The 10,201-nt window shown below is 39.4% G+C and overlaps 1 pseudogene; it reads right to left on the bottom strand.

Annotated features, from left to right (window-relative positions):
* Positions 1-348: 348 nt before the first annotated feature.
* LOC124989421 (vomeronasal type-1 receptor 3-like) lies at positions 349-1,032 on the bottom strand (annotated as a pseudogene).
* Between the last annotated feature and the right edge of the window lie 9,169 nt (positions 1,033-10,201).

Genomic DNA, 10,201 nt, shown 5'->3' with positions numbered 1-10,201 from the left:
CAACAGAAGTAAAATCTGCAAATTTATAGAGGGTTATAAGAGAGATGTAGAGAATGCACCATTAACCAGCTTCCTATGACATCTGTCATAAAACTGTCACCGACTTATGGTATGGAAAAGAGCCTCTATGTGATTCAGCTATCCTTAGTTGATTTTTCCATCACATATGGCAACAGAAACCTAAGAAAGATTTCAAACTTACTGAAAGGATCAATGAAATAGACAGTTTTTCAACATCTTTCTCTCTTAGTGAGCATGCCAACATTCAGTGATGTGTCCATCCCTGTGAAGCAGCACAAATAGTTTGAGGATTGCATAGCCAAGGTCCACAAATTCTAGAACAATTCCTTATATGAAATGATTCTCTAAGGAGAAAGTAACATATAAAGCTATAAAATGAACTGTCCAATAGAAGAAGAGAAAACAGAGCATCAGAAGGAGAACACTTTGAGCAGCCTTCACATCAGGGGGAGTTCTGTAGAGGAGCTTGGAGGTCTGCAGGTAGAGGACATGCTGGTGGTGCTTGTGGAGGAGGAAGACCATGTAGCCACTGGCCCAGCCCATGACACCCTGGAGCACAGCATCTCGAAGGACCATGAGAACAATAAAAGTCCATCTGATTATCCAGTTTTGTGATTGAAAATAACAGTAGTTGTCACTTCTAATAATTTGTGATGCGTTCACCCTGCTGATGTGTTTGATATAAAATGTTAAGTTCAGGCTAATCAAGGAATTTAGTTTCCAAAAGAAGACTAATAACTTAAGGATGTCCCATGCAGAACTGGGATGCCGCCTTCAGCATCTGGTGGCTCTGGGACTCATGGTGACAACCTGAACCATTGTGAGGAGACCGGTGGTGCTGATAGACAGGCCCCAGGCCACCCTACAGAGGTAAACCACAGTCTTACATGTTATAACATCTATGAGGCTTCTCAACCCCAACCTGGATACTGTACCTGCCATTGCCCTGGTAAGAAGCGTTATGCTATTTGCAAAATTCAAGTGGATGAGAATAAGGTGTACAGATTTCATACTGCTTCTAAACAAGCACATACAGTTCACAAGAAGAACGATGTTCCAAACAATGCCCAGTCTTCTTAGAAACATGAAAATTATTCCCTTGATAAGATTCAAAACCATTTTTTTTACTTCACAGGTGGATCATCATGGATATAGCAAACATTTTTTTAATGAAAGCAACAGTATTGATAATACTTATCTGCACAAAAATATTTCAGAAAAACAATTCCTACAGTGTGAAAAAAAATCAGGATATATGTAATGGGGCAGATTTTGTCCAAAGTAATATTTATTTTTCTGTAATCATTTGAGGGTCATTCTACAAATTTTCAAATGTCATCTTGTAGACTGCTCTTAAAAAATCTAAATTTTCAACCCTGAAATTCTCTAAGGTCCAAAAAATCAATAACCAGTTGCTTGTCAAATCCTCTATGCCCCATCTATGTTCAACTTCAGCAAGGATATGTAAACCTGCACTCGCCAAACTTGAATTCTCCCTGCCTTTTTTGTTTCATTCTACGCTCTTATTATTGGAATGAAAAAGTCCAGGATCATGCTTGACCTTACATCATCCCAATACACTGGGCACAAGCATTTGTAGATTCCAGTTGCTTAAATAACATAACAAATAAAAATTTGGCCATATTTCTATTTCTGGGTAATCTCTCACTTGATAATATTCCCTTCTATCTCTTATTCGGGTCAGCACCACAAACTAGGTTTGATTTTTGGTCTGTTTTCCATCTTTGATGAGAGCTTCCCTTCTGTGTTCTCCTACACACCAATGTGACTCTGGGGTTTCACTGCTTACTAATACTCAGAGAGTCCCTGTAGTCCCCACTGTGACATTGAACTCAGCTTTTCCTGATGGAATTCCAACAGGAAAAGCCAAAACAGTCAAAGACAGGCAGAAACCAGTCTTTACCCTGAGAAAGTCAGATATGGAGAGCACGTAGGCAGGGAGGGTGCCAGGGAGCCATGGAATGCTGCTCTGCCAGGGTCATCAGCAGAGGGCTGAGCTCCCACTGATGACCTCAGGGTCTCTAAGGAAGCCTGGGTCAGTTCTGCATGGGGTGCTGTTCTCAAAGGGGCAGGGCAGGAGGAATGACCACCTACTGTGGGCTCTACCCAGAGGAAGGTAGTGTATGATTTAGGACTCCCCATTAAAACCTCCTTGCAGAAAAGTAGGTTGAGAGCCATTTGCATGAACAATGCCCTCAGTAGGGTGATTACAGAATTTTTCAGCCCTTGCTGAGCCTTGGGGAGACAAAGACTTCAGTCAACTCTGCAGCCTGCTTCAGCTGCCTTTTTTCCCACCTATTCAACATCTGGATTGCCGCGATTTATAAAACTCACAGCTCATATCCATGCAATACTGGACAGACTGCTATCAATTCTTCTTATATTGTCAATCACAAATATCACCTAAAAACTTATGTCAAATTTGGTCAATTTCTTCAGAATGAAAGAATCAATGGTACTTAAAAAAATTCTAGGGTTTGCACGTATCAGCCTACATGAAATACAATTCTACAATCCTTCCCTCAATCTCCTGCTATTTAGTAAAGAACTCCATTGGATTCCTCTGCTGAAGGTCCATGGCAGTATAAAAGCCAGAAATACAGGTTGTACCCAGGTTTGACACCATGTAGCCCTTGAATTCAGGAAGATTCATGATTGCCTTTCCAACTCTGTTTCCTCCACTAATAAATGCAGAGAAAAGTTTTCCCCAGTGCCTTAAAGTAAACAGCACAAAAACCTAAATATCTACTGTGCAATTCCTGATGACTCAAGCTATTATATTTACGCAAAGCAGCTTCAAATGCCAAGTCAAGGATGAAAATGAACATACTCAGGAACATCATGGCCCTGAGAACTTGGCCAACATTTTCATGCTTCTTCACCATTTCTAGCTTTTCTCAAATTTTCAGCCCACTCCCACCTTCTCAAGCAACACTCCTCTGAATAAAATTCGGGAGAAACTTCTGAGACCTATAACTCATTCCTCATTCACTAGGATAGAATGACATGAAGAATGTCAGAGGAGAGAGTGGCATAATCCCAGATTGATTTTACAATTATAAGTGACCAGTTTTAAAGGAAATCCTTGCACTGAGAAAGATGTATCATTCCCCAGCTTGGAATAACAGTCAACAGCTAGGCAGTTACATCCATCCATCCTAAAAAAAATGTTCCAAGATTAATATGAGATTGGTGGTCTTTGGTGCATGGTACTGAACTAAGTTTTATGAAATTGGACTTTAATTGTAATAACAAGAAAAGTAATGAAATATACTAGAATATAATAACAGAAACTATGATTTTAAATCTTAATTATTTTGGTAGGCACTCTGAAAAACAGATATTAAATAATAACTTTGATTCAGCATGTATGTTATAATGTTATGTGTCAGGACAAAGAGTTTCAGGGTGGATGCAAAATGAAAATCTTATTAAACACACAGCATTAGGGACAGAGAAATATAATGCAAGAGAAAATTCATCTTGGAAACCCAATAATACACAAAATACTAGGTGCAGCACACTTATGTGAGTTAAGAATGCTCACAGAGTCATTGCAGAACAACGTGAAGGATGAAGAAACTGAGCTTTTCTAATAGCAGAAAAAGCTTCTACCTTACTATCCTCAGAACCCACCACAGAGCTGTCTAATAACTCCTGACCCTGAACACAGCATCAACAATGCTCTGGCTTACCTGAGGAACATCTGCTGTAATGGCCCCTTCAATTTCCTGGCCCAGGTGCATACCTGTAGATATACAGAAGGGAATGTCCTAGGTCTCAGACCTTCTCAGCAAACTCATTGCTGAGAGCATAAAATGCATGCTTCTGAGGAAACACCACATGTTCCTGGGAACAAATAAGACACTCAGGTCTACTCAACTTGGCGGCTATGCTGCAGACAAGCTGCATTTGCCCTTCTGACAAGGGACAGTTTAACATGTCATAGTTGTACCCTCTGGGTTTGTGGAGCTCCTGCCTACCATGAACCAGAACCAGGACTCCAGTTGTCACAGTCAACACTTGTCAAGGAGAAGCAAAGCCCTGCAGAACCTCAGTCCCTGAAGGAAGAATTTCCCTCTCTATTCCCAATTACTGCATTTTTTGGGCTCAGAAGTTATCCCAGGCTTAATTGAGACTTAATTATTTTAACAGAAATTTGTGCTTTGAGAAAGGGAGAAACCAGCCAAGTTTCTGTATCTGAGATTCCATGTCTTGACCTTCCCTTTCCCTTCTCATAGGTCCACAGTTGAATCAGAATGGGTCCAGCTCCTGAGACACAGAGTGTCACCTCTCCTCACATTCAAGGCCTTCTCCACGCACAGGGATGTGGTGCCTGATGACCAGCACTGATGTCTCTGCTTTAGAGCAAACCCCAACCAGCACCTGGGCAGGAAGAGAGTCACTTTTCTCCACTTATGCACATTGGCATTTCAAGGACCTTGCTATTAGTGGTTTCCTCATTACATGTGTATTAAACAAGTAGGACCCAACAGCTAGATACACCAACATTCTCCCTCTCAAAATACCAACCTGCCATTGTGGAAATGCAAATAAAATTACATTGAGATTTCTTCTCACTCCAGTTAGAATGGAATTCTTCAATAATACAAATTATAATAGATTCTATCAAAGATGTGACAAAAATGGGCAAATTCTTGCATTTTGGTGTGATTAAAAATTCTTACAACCAAATCGGTAAGTAGTGTGGACATTGTCCTAAATTCTAAAAATGGAAATGCTATATATTCCAGGTATACACTCATTGGTATTTATTCAAAAAACTGAAATTATCATAAAAAAGTGATACAAGTGCATCAATATTTGTAGCAGCTCAATTAACAATGGCCAATTTTGGAACCACAACAGTTGAGTAACAACACATGAATGTGGTGTATGAACACAATAATGTTTACTCAGTCATGAGGAGAGGTCAAGTATTGCATTGTCTGGGAGAGGCATGGAGCTACAGAATGTCAGGGTACAAGAAATAAGCAGATTGTGAAAGTGAGGGGTTGAATATTGCCTTTCATATGTGGAAACTGAAGGAAAATTAAGGGAAATAAGCTGGGTAGATTCAACAAAATTAGAAAACATGTCTGTGGAGCAGAAGAGGGAGTGGGGAGGTGAGATGGATCGAACAAGGAAGAACTGTGGAATGAATTTGAGGTACTTCTGCCATGTGACCATGTGCATGTATAAGAGTGGATTTCACATTTGTGTGTATGTATGCAACAGCAATTCAATAATAAATAGAAGGAAGAGGAGGAGATGAGGAGAAAGGGTACATGGGGAGTCAGGAGACCATGGAGAGAGAAAGCTCTGGGGCTGCAGGATACACAGGATAATGCATGCATGTATGCTTATGGAAGATGAGCTCTTTGTTAGTGGAACTAAAAGGCACTAATAAAAATTTAAAAATCCAAACCTCCTGTGCTAAGCAAGAAGGGCATGTGGATGACTCCTCTACATCCCAGGATGTTCCTTATACCAATGAGGCTTCCTACTTCCTGGAGGATTTTCTAGCTCTGTTGCAAAAGAATGTAAATAAATGTGGCCAAAGGACTGAGATGAGAGGGGAGAGAAACATCCTTTCTTTAGAAGAAAGAGTAGACTGGGCTGGCCTGGGAGGCAGGCTCCTGAACACTGGGCTCCCTTCTGTGTCCTCTGTGACTCATCACCTAGAGATGCACATTACAGAATGGAACCCTTGTGCCATCAATACAGAATCACCTGGGTTACATTCCCTGTGTGAAAGAGGAAACCCAGAGGCATGGGTTGAGTGGTCACTCATGACATGTGTAAGCTTGAAAACAAACTGAAAAATAACCAAGAACATCATTCCCTGGTACCGTAGGAGCACAAAACTCTGATATTTGTCAGAGGATATTGTTTATAAACTTCCAATTTTTGCATGAGTTTCAGATGTACATGAATCCCTGTAAGAGGCATTTTATGAGCGTGGTAGTTTCAAACACCAGAACAATTGTCCTCAAGGACATTCTAAGAGGAATATTTATAGCACTGTGGTCAACATCAAAAGAAAAAAGAAGAGAAAAATATCAAATAAATTATCATATCTCAAAAACCTAGAAATGTTGCTGCCTGTAGCAACAATCTCGTGGGAAAGAATCGGAGGTGAACTGGGAATGAACTACTTCTATTCTGGGCTGCTTCCTTGCTTGCTTGCTTGCTTGCTAGTTTATAGAGGAAGAGAGGCTTGCTTGCTTATAGAGGAAGAGAGGCTTGTTTACTTTTAGAGGAAGAGAGTTTTACTTAGAGGAAGAGAGGCTTGCTTGCTTTTAGAGTTGCTATGCTTTCAGAGAGGCTATCCTTTCAGAGGTGCTACTTCTTAGAGGTCTGCTGCTTTTTCTTAGAAGTGTGTCTTAGAGGTGTATTCTAGAGGTGCGTCCTAGAGGTGCTGCTTATCAAAGGTGCTTCCTATAGGTTCATTTCTAGTCCTCCTCCCAGGTGAAGAGAATGTCTTATATACATTAAGGCAGCCAATCAGCTTAGGATTAAGTAGCATGAGTGGAGCACGCACCACGGTACCAATTAAGAAAGAATGAGGAACACATGTTGACCATGAGCGCTGAAGAGACATCATCCAATCAGGCCAAAGGTCATGAGAGATCATGCCATGTTATAATTAATTATGCGCCACCTCTTGGCCCAACGCCAGCCACCATCTTAGAGTTATTTAAAAATGTCTCTACAGAGAAAAAGAAAAACAACTGCAAAATAAGTAGAGGACAGAAAAAAAAATAAGTCAAAGCAAAACACAGTGAAATGGAGAATGAAAAGAAAACATTACAGTAGATGAATTTTAAAAAGAGTAGAGTTTTGAAAGGATAAGCAAGATTGATAAATCATTTACCAAACTAACCAAAGGAAAGAGGAAAACAATCAAATTAGCAAAATCCAACATGAAAACAAAACATCACCATAAACACTACTGAAATCCAAAAGTTCATCAAAAATTATTTCAACATTCATACTTCAAAAGGTTACAAAATCTGGAAGATATTGACAAATTTCTAGAGACACATGACATCCAAAACTGAACTGAGAATACAAAGCACTTAAGCAGATCAACTCTGAAATTGAATCATCTATCAAAGTCTTCCAGCAAAGGAGAGCCAAGCACTGAATGGACTCTCAGAAAAGTTCTACCAGACCTTCAAAGAACTAGTACCAACCTCCTCAAATTGTTACATGAAAGAGAAAAGAAAGAAACACTGCCAAACTCACACTGTGAGTCCAGTATCACCATACCCAAACCAGAAAAGGACACAAAGACACAAAATTTCATTACATTATGTTGATGAATTTAAATGCAAATATTCTATTAAAAAATTCCGCCAAATCACATACAAAAACACATTAAGAAGACAGTGCACAAGCATCAAATGGGTTTCATTCCAGGGATGCAAGGTTGATTCAACACACAAGAATCTAGAAATGTCATCCACCACAACGTAGACTGAAAGAATCACATGATTATCTTAATAGATGTAGATAAAGCTTGGACACAGCACACCACCCCTTCATGTGTAAAACACCAGAGAAACAAGGATGGAAGAACTCTCCTCAACATTGTGAAAGATACATGTAAGAAACACAGGCCAACATTATATTAAATGGAGAAAAATGAAAATATTTTCTCTGAAAAAAGGAGCAGGACAAGGCTGCCCACTTCCACCACTCTCACCCAATGCCATCCTTGAGACCTGGCCATGCAACCAGGGAAGAGAAGGAAATTAAAGTGATTCAAAGAGGAAAAGAGGAAGTTAGTCATCTATTTGCTGATGACATGATCCTTTATTTAGAAGACCCATGAATCTCCACCAGAAGACTGCAAGAGCCCCAATATATTTAGTCAATATCAGGACTCGAAATCAACAAACATGAATTAATCACTTTTCCATACTCCAATAAGAAATATCCAAAAGGAAATGAGGAAGTATATTCCATTCACAATATTCTCAAACAAATTATTTGGAATTAATCTAACAAAGGATGTAAAGGACATCTACAATGAAAAGTGTAGGACATTGAAGAAAGAATTTGAAGAAGACCTCAGAAGATGGAAAGACCTCTCTTTTCCACAGACAGACAGAATGAATATTATCAAAATGCCATAGTATCAAAACATTGTACAGATTCCTGAAATCCTTATAAAAATATCAATGTCTTTCTTCATTGAATGAGAAAATCATTTCTAAATTTCATTTGGAGAAATAAGAGACCCAGCAGAGAAAAAGCAACCCTGAGCCAAAACAGCCACCTGCAGTCACCAGGACCCCTGATGTCATGCTGCACTGCAGAGCCACAGGGACACAGCAGCATGGTACTGTCCCCAAAGCAGCATGAAGACCCAGGGAAGCAGAGCAGAAGGCACACACACCACCCTCCCAAAGTCACATGATACCAGGCAGAGGGTAAGACCACCTTTCTAACAAATGGTGCTGGGAAAATTGGAAACCACGTGTGGAGAAGAAAGTCTGCCCCAGAAGCTCCAGAAATGAAGTAAAAATATCAATAAGTGGGATGGCAGCAAATTAAAAAGCTTCTGCAGAGCAAAGGAAACAGTAAAGAGTGTGAAGAGAGGGCCTAAAAAATGGGAGATCTCGAGCTCCTGCTCCTCTGATGGGGCTTTAATATCCATAATACACAAAGAACTGAAAAACCTTAATGCCAGAAAACAAATAGCCCAATTAATAACTGGGCAAAAGAAATAAAGACAATTCCCAAAGAAGATATATAAATGCTCATCAATTACATGGAAAAATAATCAACCTATCTACAAATTAGGGAAATGAAAATTAAAAATACAAAGACATTTTATCTCACTGCAGTCAGAATGGCAGTTTTCAGGATACAAAGAATATTGTGTTGACTAGGATGTGGGGGAAGGTACAATCCTACATTGTTGGTGGAACTGCAAATGGGTACAACCACTCTGGAAAGCAGTATGTAGATTCCTAAGAAACTAGGAATGGAACCACCATATGGCACAGCTACCCCAGTCCTCAATATATTTTCAAAGGATTTTAAATCAGTATACTAGAGTGAAACAGTCAAATCAATGTTTTCTTCAATTCAATTCACAAGATCAAGCTATGGAACCAAACTCAGTGCCCTTCAACAGATGAATGAATAAAGAAAATTTGGTGCATGTATACAATGGAATATTACTCAGTCATAATGAAGAATGGCATTATGCATCTGTTGCTCAATGGATGGATCTGGCAACTATCATGTTAAATGAAATATATCAGATCCAAAAATATCAATGGTAAATAGTTTCTCTGATATATGGAAGGTACTCAATAATGAGTACCTTCCAGTAGGCAGGGAGGGAAGGAGGAAAAGAGAGAGACAGACAGACAAAGAGACAGAGAAAGAAAGGAAGGAATCAAGGAGAAAAGAAGGAAGGAAGGAAGGAAGGAAGGAAGGAAGGAAGGAAGGAAGGAAGGAAGGAAGGAAGGAAGGAAGGAAGGAAGGATGGGAGGGAGGGAGGAAAAACTGAGACAAGGAGGTTGTCAATCAAACTAGAGAAAAATTCTATGGACTGGATGAACAGGGTTGAGAGTGAGGGAGGATGAATTGGATCATGGAAGAATAGAGGAATGGATTTGTCATAACTTTTTGCTGATGTAAAGATACCACAGGGAATCTCACCATATGGATCCAGAAGACACTCACTGTTGGATTGCTTTCTTTTATTCCAGTGCTTTATAGAACAATTTTCATTCCTATCTTTTTTTTACTGATTATAGTGTGATAGTAGGTACTGGAGGGATAAATGATGCCTGTTCATAGTGCACATAACATGATTCCATCAGATTCATTGCCCCATATTTTCCCAATCCTTCCCTTTCTCCTCCTCCTGATAAGCTGGCTTTACTCTTTTGATCTCCCTTATATTATTATTACATCAAAATCATAATATAACATATATGTATAGATTCAAATGATTCACTATGATATTTTTATAATGGACATGATGTAATTTGGTTGAATTTTTTTCCTCTCTCAGTCCCATTCTTCTATTATATTTATTACCCTCCTGTTTTCAGAAGATCCCTTGTATATATTTATTCTCTCTCTCTCTCTCTCTCTCTCTCTCTCTCTCTCTCTCTCTCTCTCTCTCTCT

The sequence above is a fragment of the Sciurus carolinensis genome, chromosome 7 (assembly GCF_902686445.1).
Source record: "Sciurus carolinensis chromosome 7, mSciCar1.2, whole genome shotgun sequence".
Taxonomy (NCBI): domain Eukaryota; kingdom Metazoa; phylum Chordata; class Mammalia; order Rodentia; family Sciuridae; genus Sciurus; species Sciurus carolinensis.
This window is presented reverse-complemented; position numbering and strand designations above follow the sequence as displayed.